General features: G+C 35.9%; 1 protein-coding gene and 1 non-coding gene across 40 annotated transcripts in view; one reads left to right on the forward strand and one right to left on the reverse strand.

The window, feature by feature from the left end:
- Epb41l2 (erythrocyte membrane protein band 4.1 like 2) overlaps positions 1-22373 on the forward strand; it is a 189233-nt gene that overhangs the window by 37980 nt on the left and 128880 nt on the right. The window contains exon 1 of one of the 39 annotated variants that reach the window (XM_078019141.1): positions 10012-10032. The exons of the other annotated variants lie outside the window; for them this stretch is intronic. The gene's annotated coding sequence lies outside the window, so the exon portion shown is untranslated. Of the gene's footprint in view, positions 1-10011; positions 10033-22373 lie in introns of those variants that run through there. 39 annotated transcript variants of the gene reach the window in all.
- Trnaa-ugc (transfer RNA alanine (anticodon UGC)) lies at positions 16832-16904 on the reverse strand. Its single transcript has one exon. It is a non-coding gene; the product is annotated as a tRNA-Ala (tRNA).

Raw genomic sequence — 22373 nt, forward strand, 5'->3', positions numbered from 1 at the left:
AGCTTTATTCTGTGACTTGCCCTAATGTTTTTATGTGATGCATAAGATTGTAGAAAAACTTCGGATTCAAATAGAAGATACAGTGACTTGGGGTAACTTGAGTTTTGTATTTTAAAAATATCATAATTATTTAAACTACATATACGAAACATGACAGCTTGAAAATGGTGGAAAGCCAAAGATAATTGTCAGGAAATGGTTTCACGTGTTGCTTATTGCATCCTTGACGATGTGGATAAAACAGAACAGCTGTGATTCCAAATGCCCTATAAATTTCAAGTGTTGGTGTAGCATACTTTATGAGTTGATTTAATAAGAACTTTACCCATATGTCTTTGGTGACTTGCTTTCAGTTCTTTTCACAAAAATGTAAAATATTTGGGGCTCTTTCTTATTGCTAAATGAAAAATTTGTGCATTCAGCTCCCCAAAGCAAGTAGCCTTGAGAGATGGGCTTGCCTAGAAATTGACTACATTTTTGTGGGAGAACGGGTGAAAAGGGCAGTTTCCTGTGTTGCTGCCAAAAGGTCTGAACAATTTGTAGTAGCTTGTGGCTAGCAAACAACCTTTGTGAGGCAAAAACAGCAACTAACAAACTGGCTTTGGGTATGTGTGAGAAAATTCTCTTTTTTCCCACATGATTGTTAGGCTTTATAGAAAATTTATAAAGTGAATTTTTAATTTCAGTTGTTTGACATGATGTTTGGCTGATTTTAGATAAAAGTCTAGGTGAGTATGTTTGAGTTAGCACAGTGGAAAATGCTGTGGTACTTAAAAAAATAAAGTAGCATTTATGGTTTGCTTTTATTATAACTATGTGCTTTGATGGGCATTCATTTTACTCCTGCTTTAAATAGGATGGCAAATCTTGGCATCTAAAGCATGTATTTTATAGGAATGAGTTTTGTTCATGTATTTTTTTTTCATTTTGCTGATTAGAAGTGCATTTTTTTCACATAGGCAATATATTCCATTTTATATTAGAAGCATATTTATGAAATATATGTGTGCAACTTCTGGTAATTGCTATTTGTTAGTAACCTACAGGATGCCAGGCACGATACTGATATCGTCTCATTGGTTTTATTGTTTACTTCTCTGCATAAGGTAAACAGTTTACAGAGGGTGTCATACAGCTGGAAAAGCTTGACTATTGGACTTTATAGAAAATTATTTTATAAATAATTATCTCATTTGCTTGGCATGGTTGGAGATGGGATTTGGAATCCTATCTATATAGTCTTCATTATTTCAAAGTAATCACTATTCCAGATATTCATTTTGTAGAATAAAAATCGGTCAAGATTAATTTTGCAGAATGGGCTTGGATATGTGGAATGAGCAGACTTGGCTTGATTTACTGTTTTCATTAAGTTCTTAGGTGTGGTTTCCATCTTACCTCAGCATCTGTGAACTTAATCGTTCAATATAATTTTGTGGTCTGAATTATAGCAGTTACCACAATGTACATGCAATCACATTGTTATTTAAGTGCTCCAGACTTTGCTTTACTTTGTTGACTTTAATTTTGATTTTTTTTTCTGTTGAGGATGTGTAATAGCTTTTCACTAAAATGCAAATAGCTGGTTAGATGTAATTTTATTCTTTAATATTTTGTCCTATTCATCAACACCCATTTTTCTCTTTGACTAATTACTAAGTTATCTCATAATCTAGCACAATAGTTCTCAACTCTTGGTGGGGGTGCCTGGGTGATTCTCTAGAAGATATTTGGCAACTACTAGGGACATTTTTGATTGCCATGACTTGAGGGCATGCTGCTGGTATTTGGTATGTAGAGAGGCTAACATCCCACAATGTGCAGGATAGCTCCTCACAACAAAATGTCAATACCGAAGAGGTTGAGAAATCCTCATCTAGCTGTATAGGCTCCAGGCCAAATATAATTCCTGAGAAATTCTGATTTTATGAGGTTTTCTTAAGAAAACAACTCAATGGCAACTGCACTTTTTTTTTTTTTTATCTGTTCTAGAGATGAGGGGAAAAGCATATCCATCTGTTTGTGCACTCAGCTCTGAGATAAAGAACACAGGTTGAAATTACATTGAATTCTTTCACCTGTTTCCTACCTTTACCCACTACTTCCAAATTAGGGGAAGTCACACCTTAAACTAGTATGTGTCATCATTTTAGCCACAATTACTTGACAGCTGAAGAGTGGTATATAAACTATCTTGGCTTAGGGTGGAAGATAAACCAAAGAAGGAAGGGGGATACCAACCAAAGATAAGTTTCACTTAATGCAGTTTTGACTAGGATGAAGGTCCTAGTGTGTGCCTCAGAATTATATTGAGTACCAGAGAATGGAGTTGTGATTGGTATATGCAGGTCTCTACATCCATGGAATCGAGCATTGTTTCATGTTGTAAATGGAAACACAGGGTGTAAGTGGAATGTTTAGGAAATATTAAAAAGAATCCTGAGTCTAATATCTATCAAATGTCTACCTTGTTAGTAGAGAAATAGGCTAGATTTTTTTTGTATTATCTCATAAATTCTTGGCCATAACTTTTGTGATTTTGGTTAAATGCAAAAAGTTGAGAGTGGTCTTTCATACTTGATGCCTTTGTAAGTACTTGGAAGTCTGTACCTCCTTTCCTTTCTCTCTTCACCCTTTAGGTATGACTCCCATTTTACCCTACTTATCCTCTTTAGGATATTTTTGTATGTTTCATTTTTTTTTTTATACTGGGTATTGAACCCAGGTTTGCTCTATCACTGAACTAACTATATCCCCAGACATTTTTTATTTTGAGTCAAGGTCTTGGTAAGTTGCCAAGGCTGTCCTTGGACTTGTGATCCTCTGCCTCAGCCTCCTGAGTTGCTGAACACATTTCTTTTTGTAGTAGATATTTCTCAGAATGGATTGTAATCATGGGCTTATTCCCTGTATATCCCTTACTAGATTGCAGTGTTCAAACATGGGGCTGGTTACATACAGGTAGCCAGTCTCTAAATATTGAGTAAGTGAATGGTTCACAAATACACAATAAACACCCAGTTTTAATGGAATCAAAGAGGAAGAAAAGCAAATACATTAGCAGTCTTAAAACTGAATAATGAAAAATGGTTGGGTGGATGATTGAAAGCTGGGGTGCTGGGGAAGGACCTTAAGTGAGTGAGAAAGGAATCGATACATCAGCATGACTACATAGGTGTAGTTTGTGCATGCATGGTCTTTTTTGATAAGGTCTGAAAGAGTAAGGCCTATATCTTGGCCATGTTTGCAGATAAACATTTTTCACTTGAGTTTCCTTCACACTCAAGTATCTTCTTGCTCTGAAGAGCAGCCTTTAAGTGTTCTTGAGAGTGACCTTGTTTCCTGGCATATGGATTTAAATCTAGACTTTCCTACTATTCTGTTATGTTTTGTTTCCTTTCTATCCCTATTAGGAAGAACTGGGTTTCGAAGTGATAGAAATGGTCTGAGGTCCTGCAGTGATTGCCTGATGGAGCTTCTTGTAGCACCTTGAATCCTGGACTGAAGTGGTGCTTTCTCCTTTGGCAGTTATGCTTCCTTTACTTACTCCCTTTGCTTACACTGGTTTTTGAATTTCATAGAGACAGCTCCATTTTACTCCAGGGTCAGTTCTCTTATTTGTCTTAGAGTCACCATCAGTGGCTTGGGTTAGAATAAATTGCAACTCTGTAATGTATGTTTTGTTATTTTTTTTGTTGTTGAATTATATGAAAGCACTTATTAGATACTTGGATTCAATGTAGAGATAATTATGGCAAGAGTTGTTTCTTTCAATGAAGATCCACTAGCAGGCCACTGGTGCTTATTGTTTAACGGCCATGCCATTGGACTTGACCTTTGCAAATTGAGTGTGTCTGATTGCACAGGTGGTTGCGTTAGTGAACCAATTATACTTGAACAATAAACTGTTGTGCCTGATAGTGATTAAAGAGGCAGGACATGTTGCACATAGACTACTTTTTTAGTAAGAGAATTAGAATAAATATTACTAAACATTTTTTAAGTAGGGGAGAAATAAATATTCTGATTTTATTGTTCCAATGGTTTTTTTGCCCTTAAATTTATTGGTATTAGAACTCAGTTTGGTACTGGGGCAGATTTTGTTTCCTTTCCTCTTTTTTATCTTTTCTTTTTTTTGGTGACATAGTTTTATATTTTCCCTATTGGACAATAGCTGTAGTTGGATTATGGCTAAGAACATAAGGAACATCCAGTTTCCAGTATCAGAGGATATATATTTTTTGAGTTTATGTTTTTTGCTTTTTGTGTGGTATGAAATTGATGTCCAAGAGAGTATGAATGTGTGTTGACCTGGGAACTTTGTAGGATTTCTTGGTGTTATTTGGTGTCCTTTTAAGGTTTGTGAGGTATGTTTCACACATAAAGGTGTAGGAGGTAGAGGTCTAGGGCTGGGCTTTTCAAGAAATCATTTTAGAGGGTCATGACCAGCATTTAAAAGAGTGAAATAGAGTAAACATGAGAGTCATGGCCTCATCTAGTTTGTAAGAAACTTTTACATGAAAATTAAGAAAAGAAGCCTTTCCCTTTGGGAGAGAAAAGAAAAGGGGAGTGCTGAGGTAGAGTCCCTGGCAGGAGATTTGAGGCCGGATTTAGCACAGACTGCCCAAGTTTAGGCTTTGGTTTTCATCAGAGTGGATGATACATGGTCATTTAAAAACTTTGTTTCCATTAAAACTGGGGTGTTTACTGTGTATTTGTGAACTAGATTGGAATGTAAATATTTTACTCTGGGTTACAGATGGAAAAATTTAAAAGCTTGGGGTCTAACTGTGGGAATGTGTAACAGATGGTCAGGAGAACAGGATCATTGGAGATTTGCTTTTTTAAAGTAGGAACACAGTGCTCTGCTTTAAGCCTTATAGAAAGGATAATATGTAAAAGGAGTTTAGATTTGGAATGTATTATACATGATGAAGGTTTGGGGTTCAGGCTTTAAACATGGTGTGGTAAACATTGTTGGCTAGTGGAGAAAAGTATGGCCCAAATGTTGGTTTGAGTTTTTGGTTTAGCATCTGGTCTTTCAGCTTCACTCTTAGACTGAGGGAAATAGATTGGAAAAATACCAGGGCCTGGACCAGTCTAAGACCCTTTGAGTCTGTAAAAGCCAGGCTGTAAGGAGAGAGCACTGCCCCCCCCCGCCCCCAAATAGTGCTTGGGATTGAACCCAGGGCTTTGTGCATGGGAGGCAAGTACTCGATCAACTGAGCTATATCCCCAGCCCAAGAGAGCACTTTTGATGTGATTTGGATCACAGGGAGAGCGCATTCTGGGACTTTGTTACGGGTTGCTCAAAAACATGTGATCAGCAAAAAATAATTGAAATTACAACTGAAGATTTCTAGTTTTCTTCCTTTTCCTGTTGTCTTGACTTTTCTTTCTCTTTTTTAGTTAGCATTGGCAGCTGAATGTGTTTTTTTTTTTTTTTTTAACTGGTGAACATATTTGGGCTTATTCATTGTCCTATTGTTATGAGTAGTAAAATGTTTTTTAAACAATTTGTGCTAACTAGTTATACTTGACTAGAATGCATTTTGACACATCATATACATGAATAGTAAAATTTTGATAGAAAATTGCCAAGTGTTGCTTTCTAGACCAAATGTGGGAGACAGCGTGGGAAGCAAGAGGCTACATTCTGTTTTTAAAAAGGAAGGGGAAAAGGTCAGGGTCTTTCAGAGGGGGAGTTGGGTGATTTGGGCAGAGGTTTAGATTCTTTCACATCTTAAGCCTTTGAAATTCTTTCAGAATTCAGACCCCACCTTCCTGTCAGGTACCCTATCTCTTGGGTGGAGGGTGATTGCTAGAGAACATGGAGGGTAGAGAGTCTCTTTTTTGCACTGTCTGGCATGTGTGGCACCCATTCCTCTGAAGAGCAAATATGTTTCAGTTGGAACTCCTTATTGTGTTTTCCTTAGAGGTGTTAAAATTTGCGGTTAAGTTTTCCAAGTACATTTAAGTGCATTACAGATAGTTGTACTTCATTAGTTAGGCTTAGGGATTTTAATACCCCTTTTAATGACTTTGTAGGGGAAAAGTAATAATAATAAATAACTTTAGTTTTTAGTAGTACTGGAGATCAAGCTCAGGGCTTCCCACATGCTAGGCAGACACTCTACCACTGAGCTCCCCTCCCCTCGTCCCCCCCACCCCCCAACCCTTTTCATTTTGGGATCTGGTCTTGCTGTGTAATTAATCCAGGTTGGTCTGGAACTTGGTAGTTCGTGGGCTTTACCTTCTTGAGTAGCTGGGTTTCTAGGAGTGTACAGCCATGCCAGGCTTAAACCTTTTGAAAGTTTAATTTCATGCCAGAAATCATCATTTTCCCTGCATTGTTTCATCTGTATGGACTGCCAGTTACTGTATTTCCTTAGCCTCATTTTATAAATTGAGGATTGGGGCTCACATCCCAGCTTCACTTTCATTACCCTATCTCATGCTCTCCCTGTGGTTCCCATTCTCCAAGCAAGCCCTCACTGGCAATGGGGGTTATGATGTGTAGTCTTTCTTTTTTTTCAAAAAGACTGCAAATTAGACTTCTGGAGTATAACCTACCATGAGTCAAGGACTGCTTATAGATAGTTATGTAGAATTAGTTCTTCTCAGTTCTGCCAGAGATATTAAATACAGGTTTAGAGCTGCTAATGTTTTGTCTTCCAAGGATGGTCCTGACAGTGTTTAATGTTGTGGTCTATAAAATGTTTAAAACTGAAAAGTTATAGGTGCAGGAGTCTGACTGAGGTTTTCTAGGGCCAGGAAGGGTGTGTGTATGTTAAACAGCATTGGGTGGGCTAAGAGATTAAAGCTGTAAACTGCATTCCAGGGACAGTTCAGAGCCATGGCTGATAATGACATCACCATCAGAGGTGCCAAGTCATTCTCTTCTTTTTCCATGTGGTCTGCCCATGCTTAAAAAGAAAGAAAAAAAGAAGGATGTTTTAAGTACTAATGTGAGATTTTGTTGCAAAAATAAGTATGAAATTGTGTGTGTAGAGGTAGGGAGATGACAATGCAATGCTTTTTGAAAGCCACACAGTCCCAGAAATTCCAGTTTCAGGTTACTTGGGTTTAGTCACTCCCAAGAGATTTTTGTGACTGGGGGGCGGGGGCCAGGGTGGGGTTGTCATTCTTGATGAGAAAAATAGCTGTGGAAAAACAAAGTTGAGGGTTTTTCTCCTCTGCTTTCCCCTCAATTAAAAACTAGGCTTTCAGTGTTTCTGGGAGAGTACCCTGATAGCCAGTGTATTTTGTAGAGGCTGAGAGCTTTGATTCAAAATGGCAAGTTTGGATTCAAGAGATTGGATCTTTTTAATGATAATTAACATGTTTATGAATAGAATTTGGACTACTGAGAAGCATAATTAATGAAAGCCAGCCTTATTCTCATAGATCTAGTCATTATTTCCTTGTTACTGTATATTCATAGTTTGTGGAATAAATACTTGTGTAAATGTGTATTTCTGTATACTCCATAAAGTGAAGCTCATGCTGTATGTATGGTTTTGATGTCTTTTTTTAAAACTCAGTATTATTATTTTGTGTAGTTCTGCCAACTGCTTTAAAAATGTATAATTTTTTAGAACTAAGAGGCACTTAGGATATTATTTATTTCCCCTCCCTTTATTTTATAGACAAAGAAATTTAATAAAGTGAAGTTAAATGACTTGCTCAAAATTACTTTTAGAGTTGGAATTTTAGAACTGACTCCACCTATTCCAGTATACTTTTTACTGTAGCATTCTGGCTGTTATTTACTGGGGTGATTTGTGAAGTGTTTTTGTCTTAGGATCCTTTGTAGGATAAATTAGAGATTACTGACCAGAAGGGTTAAGGGTAGCTAACTATGACATTGAATCTGAAAGATGAAAAATTGAGACCATCCAAACACAGTTGTTAATTTGTCCCAAAAGATTGGGGAAAGTTTGAAAAATCATCATGATACAGTTGAATTGTTGCTGTTTGAGGTTTATTTGATGTAAATCTGAAAGGGGTAGGGGTTAAAAACCTATATTTTATATGTAGCGTGAACATATTTGGGCCTTTTCTTTTCCGCCTTGTTAAAGCCAGTGAATCCCTTAAAGCTTAAAAAAAAAAAAAAAAGGTTTTGTTAAAGTAATTATTGTCTCATATACCAAAATTTTATTTTTCTTTATTTTTTTATGATGCTGGGGATTGAACACCCCCAGCGCTTTATCACTGAGCTACACCTCCATACCTTATTCTCTTTTAAATTTTTGAGACAGGGTTGCCAACGTGGCTTTGAACTTAAGATCCTCTTGCCTTAGCCTCTTGAGTAGCTGGGATTATGGGTATGTGCCACTGGGCCTGTCCCAAATGTCTTTTACTCTGGAATGTATTTGCCTTATTTTTCCATTAAGTTTAGCTGTATAATTCCTTTGATAGTTGTTCACACATGGTCTTAAGGCACTAGTCCTGAAATTCAACTAATTTGTTACTGTTAACTTTTCAGGGTTTCCTCCTGAAGGACAAAGGTGTCTTGTCCTTCCTGTTCTTTGTCTCCCCCATACCCCACTTTCCTTTGATTCCATAGTACTAGTAGAGTATTTTGAAGGCTCTCAGTATTATTGCCATGTTCTGGCTGTAATAAACATGTTCTGCATACCTTTGGGGCATGTTGGGAACATGTTCTCTTTGAGTTTCTAGTCATGTTGGGACTGCTGGTCTAAGAAATATCTCTGGAGAATAAGCAAGTCAGGCATGAATCAAGCACTTTTTGTTTCAGTCAACAGGTAGTTAGACATACTTTTAGAGGTGGTTTTTATGTCTTCAGATTCACCCTTCTGTGTGTCTAAATCTAGAGGAAACTATATATGACATTTGAAATGACTTTGAGATGTGGAGGAATGTCTGGAAAATAGGTGATAGGGAATAATCAGTTTTTGTTTCCTGGAAATTCCCTCCACATGAAGTCTTTAAAATATTGCATTCCATAGCCTGAAGACTTACTGACAATTTTGTACATTTCTCATTTTATTTTGAGAGAAGAATTAAACTAGAGGTAGGAGGAGTGGAAAAATTTTGTGTTGAAAATCTAAGGGATATGAAGTGAGGAAGAAAGGAAATAAGTGCCAGGCTCTATCTGCATGTAAGGAAAGGGAAGGAAGAAAGAAGAGAAAGAGATGGAGAAATGAGCAGAATAGATAGCCAAATATTAGTGGGGACTTTATCTGAATGTCATTTGGCAAACCTGATTATACTTTTGGTTCTTTTCCAGAAGTTTTTTGAATGATTGGTGTGGGTGGGGAAATTGACAGCTTAAGTGTTGAAGAAAAAGAAGGAAATTGGCCTGAGTGGCTAGATAAAGTAGGAAGAGATGTAAAGGATTTTTACCTCCCTTTGGCAGTATTCTGTGCTTCTTAATAATGCTGTACTTAAGTTTGCTAGCATTGTACCAAAAAGTTTGTTCACTGTGATATAAAGAATCTTGTTTTTGATTGACTGCTTGCTTCTGTTAGAATCTATACCACTATTGCCACTCTCCTTCAACTTGCTCACTGTGGAAGTTTCAGGACATGGAAGATGTGACCGATTCCATGAGCTGTAAAGAAAACAGCCCCATCACTTTATGGATGAAGCACACTTGTGTGATATGTGGTTTTATTTCTCTTTGAGTAGTCTTTGCTTATTATATAGTTAGGTAGTAATGATTATGCATACTCTGTAGGTCATTTGGATTTTTTTTTTGGCTCACAAAAAGAGTAATAATTTGGGAATTATGACTGGGAAGAAACTGCTTCCTAAAGACATTTGTATTCGTCTTTGGGTTCTAGTATTAGTCACATTATTTCCTGACCCTAGGTTGGGCCACCTCTGACTTAAGCACTAGGACTGAATTGTGTCAGCACTGCTACTTAAGGGGTTTATCCTAATCCAGGTGTCCTTGGATTGTGTGGTGCCAGCAAGTAAGTTGGTAGCCATGACCCCAGACCTGGGCTGCAAATATGAGTTGTGAGGGAGCTCTATGAGTACCCAGTGACTCCATTACTGATAAATGTGAGTTGGTGTTTTTCTTGGGATGCTCTGCTTTGATAGTATAAGGGGTGGTCACATTAATTTTTTTTAGGGTGTTGTTATTCTGGAACATAATGAATATTATGAATTTGATCTCAGGGTGACATTATGCACAAACATAAGTAGAAGGTGATAGCTAATAAGGAACTATCTACAGAGGTGGCTGATATACCCTGCAGATTTGGCTTTTTGGTGATTGCGTTGGCCAGGTTTCCTGGAAAAAAAGCTTGCATTTTACTTAGCAATGTCCTAAAGGTATCTGTTATGTTTTCAAATTATAAATGGAGGGTTCCAGAAGAATAAAATGTTAGTAGGTTTTTTTTTTTTCTGTTATTGGTCAGTTGTGATAGCCATAGCTGCTGCTTTCCTGGAGAGGTGCCCTCACTTCTCAAGCCTTTGCTGGTGCCCATTTTCTATTGCAATTTCAGCACCAACTTGAAAAGTGAAAGGAAGAGGCATACTGTGCTCTGATAAATGTTATGCATGGATGAAACATTATAGTAATGCCTATTTTTTTTAAAAAATAGCCACTGTCTTCATTTTTGTTTTTATTTTCCTCTTAGGAAATTGGAAGCTCAGTGGTGTGACATGTATTGGGAAAATAGGGTACCAAAAGGAAAGTGTGTTTGAAAAAAAGCTCCACCTGATGAACACTGAGGGGCAAATTCATTAAGAAATACGAGCTCATCACTTAGTTGATTTAACTTGTAATGCAGATGAAAAATATCTGGCGGATATTCTTTGAAAAGAGTTGAGTGGTAGAAGGGCTTGGTGGGTATACCTACCTTTTCTCAATACATTTAAAAAAATGGATTTCTTGATGTGGTGCCATACAACTGTAATCCCAGTTACTAAGGAGACTGAGGCAGGATGGTGCAAAGTTTGTTGCCAGCCTGTACAACTTAGACTATTTCAAGATAAAAATGATTGAGGATGTACCTTAGATATAGAGTGCTTGCCTGGGATGTATGAGGACCTAGGTTCAATCCCTCATATTGCCAAAAAAAAAAAAAAAAAAAAAAAAAAACAACAAAAACCTTCTGACCTCTCCATTATTTAGCTCAAATTAAAAATCCCTAGATTCTCTAATGTATACAAAATAAAGGGCTGGCTAAGTTATATTTTTTCAGCCCCTCTCCCCCGATCTAAAATTAATGTGATTCAGGAGGATTATTTACACCAAGATGCATTATTGTAGGGCTTATTTCAGAACCATTTCTTGCTTTGAGAATTTAATACTTTTCTGAAATAGTGACCTGTTAAATCATTCTTAACCCAGGAGAAGCAGTCAGATTGAGTGAAGATAGTAAGTAGATCGCATTCTCCTTACATTTTCTTAATGTGATTTCTTAAAAGATGTTTAATTTCTTGTTAAACATGTGCTGAAAATAAATTGGTTCCATTAGAGTGCCACTTAATTTAATGTTATGATAACTGAATAGTTAAGGTGATTATCTTGGCTTATAGAAAAATAACACTATAATGCCCAGAATCTTTTGAAAATATAAGTGCTCTGGATTTCTTAATACATTTCTTTCTACCCAACTTAAACACAGCATGACTGTGTGTCAAAGAGTGTGGAGAATACAGAGATGGGTAAAACAGACTCATTTTGTAGGGTGAGTAGGATGGGTAGATAGGCGTATCCTTTGGGACAGTGCTGAACTGAGACAGGTGTGGGGGAGGATTTGGAGGATGGAAAGGATGGCATGGAGCTGGGGGCCGTAGGGAAGTCTTTGGCAGGGTCATATCCAGCTAGCTGGACTTTCCTTGGGAGTTGACTGTCATTCTCCTCAGCTGGCTGTCTTTTGAGAAAAGTCTAAGGAGTGAGCCAAGAGACTTTGAGTGGCTTTCCCTGGATTATAGCATTCATCCTGGGCAGATCTGGGCTGAAGGCTCAAAAGGACCATTACGCAAGAGCTTGGAGGACGCAGCATTTTCAGGTGGAAGAGATTGTTTGCCACCTGCAGTTAGTGGAGTCATTGAGATTTTCCACAGGGATGCATGATTTGATCAGAACTGGATTTGAGGAAGATTAGTGAGTAGCATTGTTTTGGGGAATTAAAAATAGGGTTGACTGATAATTTATGAGACATAGTCCTATAGGGAGAAAAAATTACTTATGTACCTTATTTACTATTTTATTTACTTTAATAAGCTTGTTGTTTATAAATAAATGAGAAGATTTTGCTCACAATACAAGTCATCATGTTATTTTTTTGGGTATTATCCAGTAAGCACATAAACTTCAGATAAAAATCGGTGAACTTAAGTTCCTGTTTGTGATTTTTCTTCATTGAATATATTCAGATATTTACTCTGTTTTGTAATTAATCCTGTCTTTTGGCACCCCTGCCCAGTAGCTTAAGAAACAATTGAACAGTTTTTGAAAATGTTATTTGGTTAAGAATAGGTATATTCTGATTTCCCCTCCACCCCCCAGTTCATTAAGCTTCTAGTTCCATTTTTTTTTGTATGAAGTTTTAGAAGTTCCTGTCTCATTAAAAATATTTTGACTTTAATCCATGTAAACCTTATGTGATATATGTAGTCTTGAAATTCAGAATAAAAATGTCTTGGAAAGAAAGTCAAAATTTTATAGCTTAGAGTGAAGGGATATGAATAGTCATTTTGTATTTCTAAGACTCATTTTTTTTGAAGAAAAATCTATAGTACCTTTTTTAACATTTATTTTTTAGTTATAGATGGACACAATACCTTTATTTTATTTTTATGTGGTGCTGAGGATTGAACCCAGTGCCTCACGCATGCTAGGCTAGTGCTTTTTCCTCTGAGTCACAACCTTAGCCCAAATCTATACTATCTTTGATAGTACATTTTTTCATGGAGTTGTCATGAAAAATTAAATGACATAGTAGTTTGCTTAGCATAATGCTGGCATAGCTTATTAGCTATCTTAACCCCCTCCCCCAACTGGGGATTGAACCCAGTGCCTGTCACATGCTAGGCAAGTGCTCTACCACTAAGCTACACCCCCAGGCCTATTAACTGTCTTTTAAATAGCGGAAATTATAGAAGTATAGTGTTCAGAAGTCTAAAATAATTAGTTCAGTTGACAAAATAAGTAATTTTATTTTTTTAAATTTGTTTTTTTGCATATTTAATATATGAAATTATTTGATTTTTGAAAGACATTAAGCTCTTAGTTTTATGCGCTATAATGAGTGAAACTTGTATCCTCAATAGTTTCTTTTAGTTCTTATTTACATTCTACATATTTAGTTCTGTTTTCTGTTAATTTTTATTGCCTTTCCTCTCCGAAATGCAATAGCCCTGTAGTATTTTAGTGGAAACATTGTTCTCTTTGTTAGGGCTAAAGAAGTGCCTTTGTCATTCCTTTGAGACATTCTACAGATGCCACTTTGCAGTTCTGAAAAATATGTCCCTGCCCTTGTGCTGTGTTAAATTATGCATGTATTGTGCTTGGTATTTTAATGAGGTTGTAGAGAAAACTTGTCAGTGAAACATGTCCTGTGATATAAAAATAAAATATAGACTCTTTCTTGATCTTAGATTGATATGTGTTTCCTGTGTGATCTCAAGTAGATCCCTTCTGCACTTAGATGTGACTTCACATGGTTGCTTTTTGATTTTCTTTATGGAAACTGTTGAAACAATTGCTGAGCAGGATATCTTAAGCCTTTTGTTGATCTGTATTGCTTTTTAAAGATCTTTTAATTTCATGTTCTGAATAGCATTTTAAGCAGCAAATATACACTCAATTTTGTGAAGTGACTTTAATCCTTGTTTTTAAAAGTGGGGACAAAAATCTGTGGGGAAATTGCCTTGATAAAATCCAGGAAATTCCTTTCATTCTTTTAACTTTAAAAAAGTCGTCTGATGTAACAGTGTCTGAAAGCATGTGTGTCTTAGGGTCCAGTGATTTCTTGTATATTGTGCCAAGCTCAAGGAGGAATAGTATGAATGTACCTCTGTATTTTATGTAAGTCTATACTGCATAGCACAAAACCAGTTTATTATAATTTTTTTGGGACTCATGATCTCGTTTGGTACTGTTTATTAATTACCCAGCAGGAGTAAAGGAAGGGAGAAAAATACATTATTTTGTTTTAAGGGACTTTATTTGAAAAAAATTAAATATTAAACTAATAATATATGTGCAGAAACTTGACTACACAGAAAAATACAAATAAAGTACAAGGAATAAATACACCATCAGGAATAAATCCTACCATTTTGGTTGAGCATTTCCAATCAATCCACTCCCCTTTAAAAAAAACAAAACAAAACAGGGTCTTGTTAGTTGCCTGTGTTGCCCAGCTGACCTTGAAACATGAAACTTTATTTCATGTTGAGGATGCTGGTGTGGCTGGAATTCAGGGTGTGTGAGAAGTGGGGATAGGAAGAAGACAGGCTGTAAAACTAGGGAGGTGTCAGACTGTATTGAACATGGGTATGATAATGAGTTTTGTCTTCATTTTGTAGGCTCTGCAGGAGACACTGGAAACATTTTTCAAATTAGTTTAGTTATTATTAGTGTTAATTTTGTGATGCTGGGAATCAAATACAGGGCCTTGAGCATGCTAGGCAAGTGCTCTATCACTGAGTTGTTCCTCATCCCTATTATTTTGGAAGGAAGACACATACTTACAAATATCTTTGTTTTAGAATTATCATATACTGGATTTTTCTGGAGGATTTCCTGGCCCAAGAAAACTTTATTTTATATTTCTTTTATGTATCACTACTATATGACATTTCCAACTCTAGTAGTGGTCTTGTATTTCTCTCTGTGCAGTAAAATCTGGTAAAATCCAATATTGTAGGTCATCAGTTGTGTAGTTCTTGGGGCATAAATCTTTGGTTATTATAAGGTGACTAAGATCAATATTTAATTATTATTATTTTTGGTTTATTTATTTTTATGTGGTGCTGAGGATCAAACCCAGGGTCTCACACGTGAGAGGCAAGTGCTCTACCACTGAGTCCCAGCCCCAGCCCCTCAATATTTAATTATAATAGTAAATTTCATTATTTTTAATTAAGTACATTTGTATTTACTACAGAATAACATGAAGTTTTGTAATACTGATTTAAGGAGCTACCTTTGGCATTTGTTTCTGTTTATTATGAAATGTATTCGGGCTCATTCTTACTATGTGCCAGGCTGGGAGTTTAAAAGCAAGACTGAGCAATTGAGTTCACAGTGAGAGAGACTGACTACTACTGAGAATTCAAAATGGCAATTTCAGTAGTAGACACACATAATAAAGCCTAGATTGAGAGACAAGAACGGTAACTATATTGAAGTTTTTTTTTTTTTTTTAAACTGGGATTTATAATAGCTGTTAACTACTTAGTGAATTAGATGCAGTTCATTAATTCATCAGATTAATTCCATTGATTACCTGCTACATGCCAGGTTACTGTGGAGGATAAGGATGAAAGATGGAGTCTTGCCCCTAGCAATGTGATTGCTTACTTGCAGAGATAGCCAGTCTCAATGGCAATCTCCCTGCCCCAGGGCATTGAACCCAAGGCTTTGCTAAGCACTGCAAGCTCTCTGCCACTGAGCTACCTTCTCAGCCCCAATCTTAATAGCAAACTAGTGGTAAAGAAAGGCATACTGGGAGCTGGGAATGATCCTACAAAACTGGGTACATAATTTTTTTCTTACTGAATCATTTTACTTAGTATTTAATGGAACTTTATTGTGTATCAATGCATGAGAGGACAAATCCATTTGTAAATCACCCTCTTGTTAGTTGCTCAAGAAAGAATTGTTTAATGAAGGAATGTATATTTTGTGTAAGGATATATTTTTACAAATTAGTATTAACTTAAAAGAACATTTGTATCATTTGCTGTTGACTGTCTCCCTTCATGAAAAGGACACTTTTTTTTTTTTCTTTTCAGTTGAAATTTCCAGGAAGTATCACTATCCTACGATTTCTTTCCAAGCACTTTTCTGAAGCCAATGGGTGGGTGTATGTTTAGGTCCAAGAGAAACAAATTATAACCATGGATGTGAACTCTTTAGTCCTCTCAAAATAAGTTCAGAATATTTTTTATGCTTTTCTTTTATAAAGATTAAATATCTCTGAAGAGGAATAAAGCAAAGATACCATGACAAGCATATGTGCATCTTCATATTGTTTTCATTTTCTCTAGCAGGTATTAGAATACTTAAAAATGTTTATTTTGGGGCCACAATTTTAAATCTTAAAAACTACTAGAAAGAAACACATGTGGAGGCTTTTGGGTTGAATTGGAAGTTCAAATAACATTGAACACATTATTGTTTTAAAGAATAAAGGTATTTGGGCATCAAGGAATAAAAATATTTAATGTTAAATTTATATAGACAAGCAAAACCCATATAGATTCTCAATAATAAGAGTTTCCTATTGTATGAAATATAAATTAGCATGTCGAAAGTCTCTGAGGTTAAATTTATTAAATTAGAATGCAATTGGAAATTAGTGAAGGCCCTGCAGATTTGTAAAGGTCCTATAAAAGTATACTTGGTATAGTATACCATTTAAGCCTTCTTCCTACCCGCTGCCAGCTTTTTGACTACCATTATATTTTGTATGGATGTAGAAGACAGCCATGTAGGTAAATGTAACTAACCTGGTAGATGGGGGAATTAAAAGTAAGGGTAGATAAGGAGTATCACAAATTACAATTCAAAATCATTGGTGTTTTTAAGTCATGGACTTGAGCTAAGATTATACCTTTTTTAAAAATATTTATTCTTTAGTTGTAATCGAACACAATATCTCTATTTTATTTATTTATGTGGTGCTGGGAATCAAACCCAGGGCCTCTCACTTGCAAGGCGAGCACTCTACCGCTGAGCCACAACCCCAGTCCCCAAGATTATACCTTTTAAACAAAGTTTACCAGTGTAATTAATTAAGTTCTAAGCACTTTGAAGGATATACAATTATATGCCCTAAGCATATTTATAGATCACACTTGTTTTTATTATTATAAGATCTTTGTCTTGACTTCTACAACTTTCTTTCCTTCCTTCTTGGACCTCATTTCTCTCATGTTGGCACCATCTTTTTGTTTTGCCATCATAATTTATTCTGTACATAATAGCTTACTTTTTCATAACCTTTCTCAGCCCTATTTTTAAAAAGTAACTTTCTTTTATATATCATAGAATTGGGTCTTGCATTTTTATTCATCCCTATGATCTCTATTTTAATTGGTGCTTTTAAACCATTTATATTTAATTTAATTATTAGTGTGGTTTGGTACCATCATATTTGTTTTCTGTTTCTCTCATCTGTTCTTTTTATTGTTTTTCCTCTTTTCATGTCTCCCTCTAGGTTAATTGAATATTCTTTTCTTTGATATCATTTTATCTCCATTGTTGGCTTATTAGTTATTCCTTGTTTTATTGATACCCAGTCAAAATTGAATTTATTAACTTGGCTCCAAACCCCCTGCTCTTTCTTTGTTAACTATTTAAGTGAATCGTTTTGATGTTAATTTCATTGCTTTTTCTTTTTCTTCCTTAATGCTTATATTTCTTCAGTCATTTGTCTTCTTACCATTCAATGAATTGGATATTATTGAATTTATACACTTTATTCCACTGATACTTTTCCTGTTCAGATAATATAACTTGCAGAGATGAGCTCTCTAATGGTCTAGTTTTAAGTCCCAACACTAACAAAGAATCTTTTACTCTTGTCTCTTGAAAAACAAAAGAAGTTTCATTATGCCAGCAAAATTTAAAAAAATTATAGAGCAACCATTAGACTCTCTGATCCTTAAGCTATCCCCTCCCTCCAAAAAAATACTAGCAATTCCTGATTGATCTCTCCTGTGTTTTCTCTACTAACTCAACCCATTCCCCAGTAAATCGGTCAAGTTGGTTTTAAAATTGAAATTACAAAGGCATGATAAATTCTCTTTGGGGCAAGGGAGCAGAAACTGTGACTACACATTTGTGAATCTTTTCTTTTAAAGATTATTCAGCTTTGTGGAGCTTATAACCTTGTGGGGGAGCCAGGCATTAAGTGAGTGAGTCTGAGAGCTGAATTGGTTCTAGAATATATGTGGTCAGTGTATCTACTGGAGACTCATCTGTGTTCATAGTTGCCTGGTACCAAATGAGCTCTGTCACTATTCATTATTTGGTGAATGAATGAACACTTAATGAGTGATTTGATATTAGGTTTCGTGTTCTTCATGCTTAGCATCCTTGAGCTGGTTTGTGATTCATGTGCGTGTGGTAGATAAGCCTATAAGCCTTTTTACCAACTGAGACTTCCTTTCAAATGTTTTCTTACTTGAGTGTAGGTTAATGTACCTGCTTGAGGAGATGGATTCTATCTACTTCTGTACTTGGTCCTAGTTGTAGATAGACACAATATATGTATATATGTATTTAATGTGGTGCTAAGGATCAAACCTAGTGCCTCACATGTGCTAGGCAAATGCTATACCACTGAGCCACAACTCCAGCCCTGTATTTGGTTGTTCTTTTTTTTGCGGGGGGGTGGGTACTGGAATGAACTCAGGGGTACTCAACCACTGAGCCTCATCCCCAGCCCTTTTTTATATTTTATTTAGAAACAGGGTCTCACTGAGTTGCTTACTGCCTTGCTTTTGCAGAGGCTGGCTTTGACTCATGCTCCTCCTGTGTCAGCTTTCAAACCACTGGGATTTACAGGCTTGCACCACTGTGCCAGGCTTCTTTTTTCCCCTTTTTTGATGGGATCTGTATTGCCCAGGTTGGCCTTGAACTTTGATCCTCTTGCTTCGATTGGGTAGCTGGGACTTTTTAATACATGCCACTGTGCCCCCACCCTTTTTTTTTTTCCATTTCTTTTTTGGTACTGGGATTGAACTCAGGGGTACTCAACTACTGAGTCACATCTCCAACCCTGTTTTGTATTTTATTTAGAGATGGGGTCTCACTGACTTGGTTGGCACCTCCTGGTTCCTGAGGCTGGCTTTGAACTTATGATCCTCCTGCTGAGTTGTTTGCGTCCTACCCTTTTTTGTAAGATGAATTCACATAAAATTCGCTATATCATCTATTTTGAAGCCTGTTAAATCCAATGGTGTTTATTATATTTAAAATGTTAGCTAACTCTTACTACTATTTGAAGACATCTTTTGTCTTCCTTACAGAAACCCTGTGCATCATAAGTAGTCACTGTCCCACTTCTTCCTTTCCCTGGACCTCTGGGCTTGCTGTACTTTCACACCTCCACTGGCAATGTATGAGGGTTTTAATTTCTCTGAATCCTTACCAATACGCCTTCCTTTGTTATTATTTTTTAAAGATACCCATCTAGTTTAAAGAGGTGTCTCATTAAAAAAAATTTCCATATTTGAATGACTAATGATGTTGAACATCTTTTCATGTGATGATTGGCCATTTGTATATTATCTTTGGAGAAATGTCTGTTCAAGTCTTCTGCCCAATTTGTAATTGAGGTATTATTTTTTTTTAGTTGTAGTTGGACATAATACCTTTATTTATTTATTTTTTTTAATGTGGTGCTGAGGATTGAACCCAGTGCATTGTACATGGTAGGTGCTAGGCAAGCGCTCTACCACTGAGCCACAACCTCAACCCCTAATTGAGGTATTTTGTTGTTGAGTTTTAAGAATGCTTTTTGTATTCTGGATATAATTATTAGATATATGGTTTGTAAAATTTTCTCCTTCAATTTTTCTTTTCACTTTCCCAATATTATCCTTTGATTCAGATTTTTAAAAAATTTTGATGAAGTCCAGTTCATATGTTTTTTTTCTTTTATTGCTTGTGCTTTTGTTGTCTTATTTAAGAATGTGTTTGTTAATCCAAAATTATGAAGATTTATACCTGTTTCCTTCTAAGAGCTTTATAGTTTTTGCTTCTACATTTGTTTTTGATCCAACTGAATTTTTGTCTATAGCATGAAAATAGGGGTTAACATTCATTCTTTTGCATGTGGATGTCTAGTTGTCTCAGTACTCTTTGTAAATACTAATCTTTCCCCATTGAACAGACTTTATTTATTTCTGGGCTCTCAGTTCTATTTTATTCATGTATATGTATTTTATTTTTTTGCTAGTTAGTACCATTCCCATACTATTTGCATTACCCTCTCCTTGTATTAAAAAAAAAAAATTAAAGCAAATTGTACAGGGGAACAAGTCAACATACTTATACATGCTAGGCAATGTTCTTCCACTGAGCTACACCCCAGTCCTGTAGTAAGTTTCAAAGTTGTGAATTTAAAACTGAATCTTCTTACTTTTTTCTACTGTTTCAGGATTGGTTTGGCCATTGGGTTCTCTTGCAGTTCCATATGAATTTCATAATGACCACGTTCATTTCTACAAAACAAAAAAAACAATAAACAAAAACAACAGAAAACCAAAAACCAGTTGGGATTTTGATAGGGATTGCATTGAATCTGTAGATCAATGTGGGGAGTATTGCCATCTTAACAGTATGAAATCTTTGAATTCATGCACATGAGATGTCTTTACACTTATTTAGGTCTTTAATTTCTTTCAACAATGATGTTTAGTTTCAGTTTCTTTTGCTTCTTTGTTACTTGGTTATGTTTATTTCTATGTACTTTATTCTTATTGAAGCTAAGTGGAATTATTTTTCAATATTGTTCAAGTTTGTAGAAATATGATTGATTTTGTACATTGACCTGTGTCCTGCAATTTTGTTGTGAATTTATTATCTTTTTTTTTAGGGTTTTCTTTATATAAAATTATGTCATCTGCAAGTAGAGAGATTTCTTTCCTAATAGAAATTTTCGTTTTTTCAACTGGGAATTTATCCCAATGATGCTTAACCACTGAGCTCTTTGTGTGTTTTTTATTTTAAGATAGTTTGAGATAGCATCTCACTAAGTTACTGAGGCTGTCCTTGAACTTGTAATCCTCCTTCCTCAGCCTCCCGAGCCTCTGTGATAATGGGCATGTGCCTCCAGCCCAGCATGCCTTTTTTTTTAAAAGGATACTTTTTAAATTTATTTTTCTTGCCTAATGCCTAGGTTTGAGCTGTCAGTACAATGTTGACTAGAAATGGTAAGAGAAGACATCCCATCTTGTTCCTGATGTTAGGAAGAAGGCTTCAGTCTTTCTCCATTAAGGATGATGTTAAAGGAATGAGCTTTTATAAATGCCCATTATCATATTGAGGAAGTTTGTTTCAATTCCTGGTTGAGTGTATGTATCATGAAAAGATGTTGGTTTTTTGTTAAAAAAAAAAAAAAACTTATATCTGTTGAGATGGTTGTATGTGTACATTTACAAATATGTAACAATGAATCCCACAATTACATATAATTATAACATGCTAATAAAAAATGAGCAATAAAGAAATCACAGGTGCTTTACTAATGCAATAATACATCACACTGTTAATTGATTAAAAAAAGAAATATGTTTTATTCCTCCTTCAGTTCTGTTATGATTTATTTGTTAATTATCCTGTGTTGAACCACCTTTGTGTACCTGTCATAAGTCCTATTTGGTTGTAGTATATTTTTAATATCCTACTAGATTTGATTTGCCAATATTTTGTCAGAGATTTTTGCCTGTATATTTATGGGGATATTGGTCTGTGGTTTTCTTTATGATCTGCTTTGCTTTGCTTTGCTTTCTTTCTTTGAATGAATGAATGAATGAACTAGGAATTGTTTGGGGCTTCTTTTTGAGGTGATGAATATGGTTCAAAAGTTTGTGGTGTTGGTTGCACGATTCTGTGACTGTACTAAAAACCATAGAATGGTACCCTTAAAATGGGTGACTTGTATAATATCTCACTAAAGCTGCTACCTCAAAGGGAACGATCTTTAGGGATTGTTTCAAGTGTATCTTTTAGGGCATGTTTTTTATGCTGGGCATCAAAGCTCTCAGTAATCTTTCCAGCTGTAATATTTTTTTTTTTTTAAGAGAGAGAGAGTGAGAGAGAATTTCAATATTTATTTTTTAGTATTTGGCGGACACAACATCTTTGTTTGTATGTGGTGCTGAAGATCAAACCCGGGCCGCAGGCATGCCAGGCAAGCACGCTACCGCTTGAGCCATATCCCCAGCCCCCAGCTGTAATATTTTAACATTACCTCTGAAAAACTCGTGATCCTCCTGCCTCAGCCTCCCCAGTCACTGGGATTACAGTTATGCACCACTGGTCCTGGCTCTGATTTATCTTTGTATGCAACTCTCATCCAGTAGTCAGCTCACTGCTTTGTGTACCACTCCTCCAGATGTCCAGAACAACTTGTGCATCTTGTTTCTTCACTTTGCTCAAGGACTATTCCCACTGCTATTGAATGTCCTTGTCCTTCTTTCCCATC

This window comes from Ictidomys tridecemlineatus, chromosome 8 (assembly GCF_052094955.1).
Source record: "Ictidomys tridecemlineatus isolate mIctTri1 chromosome 8, mIctTri1.hap1, whole genome shotgun sequence".
Lineage (NCBI taxonomy): Eukaryota > Metazoa > Chordata > Mammalia > Rodentia > Sciuridae > Ictidomys > Ictidomys tridecemlineatus.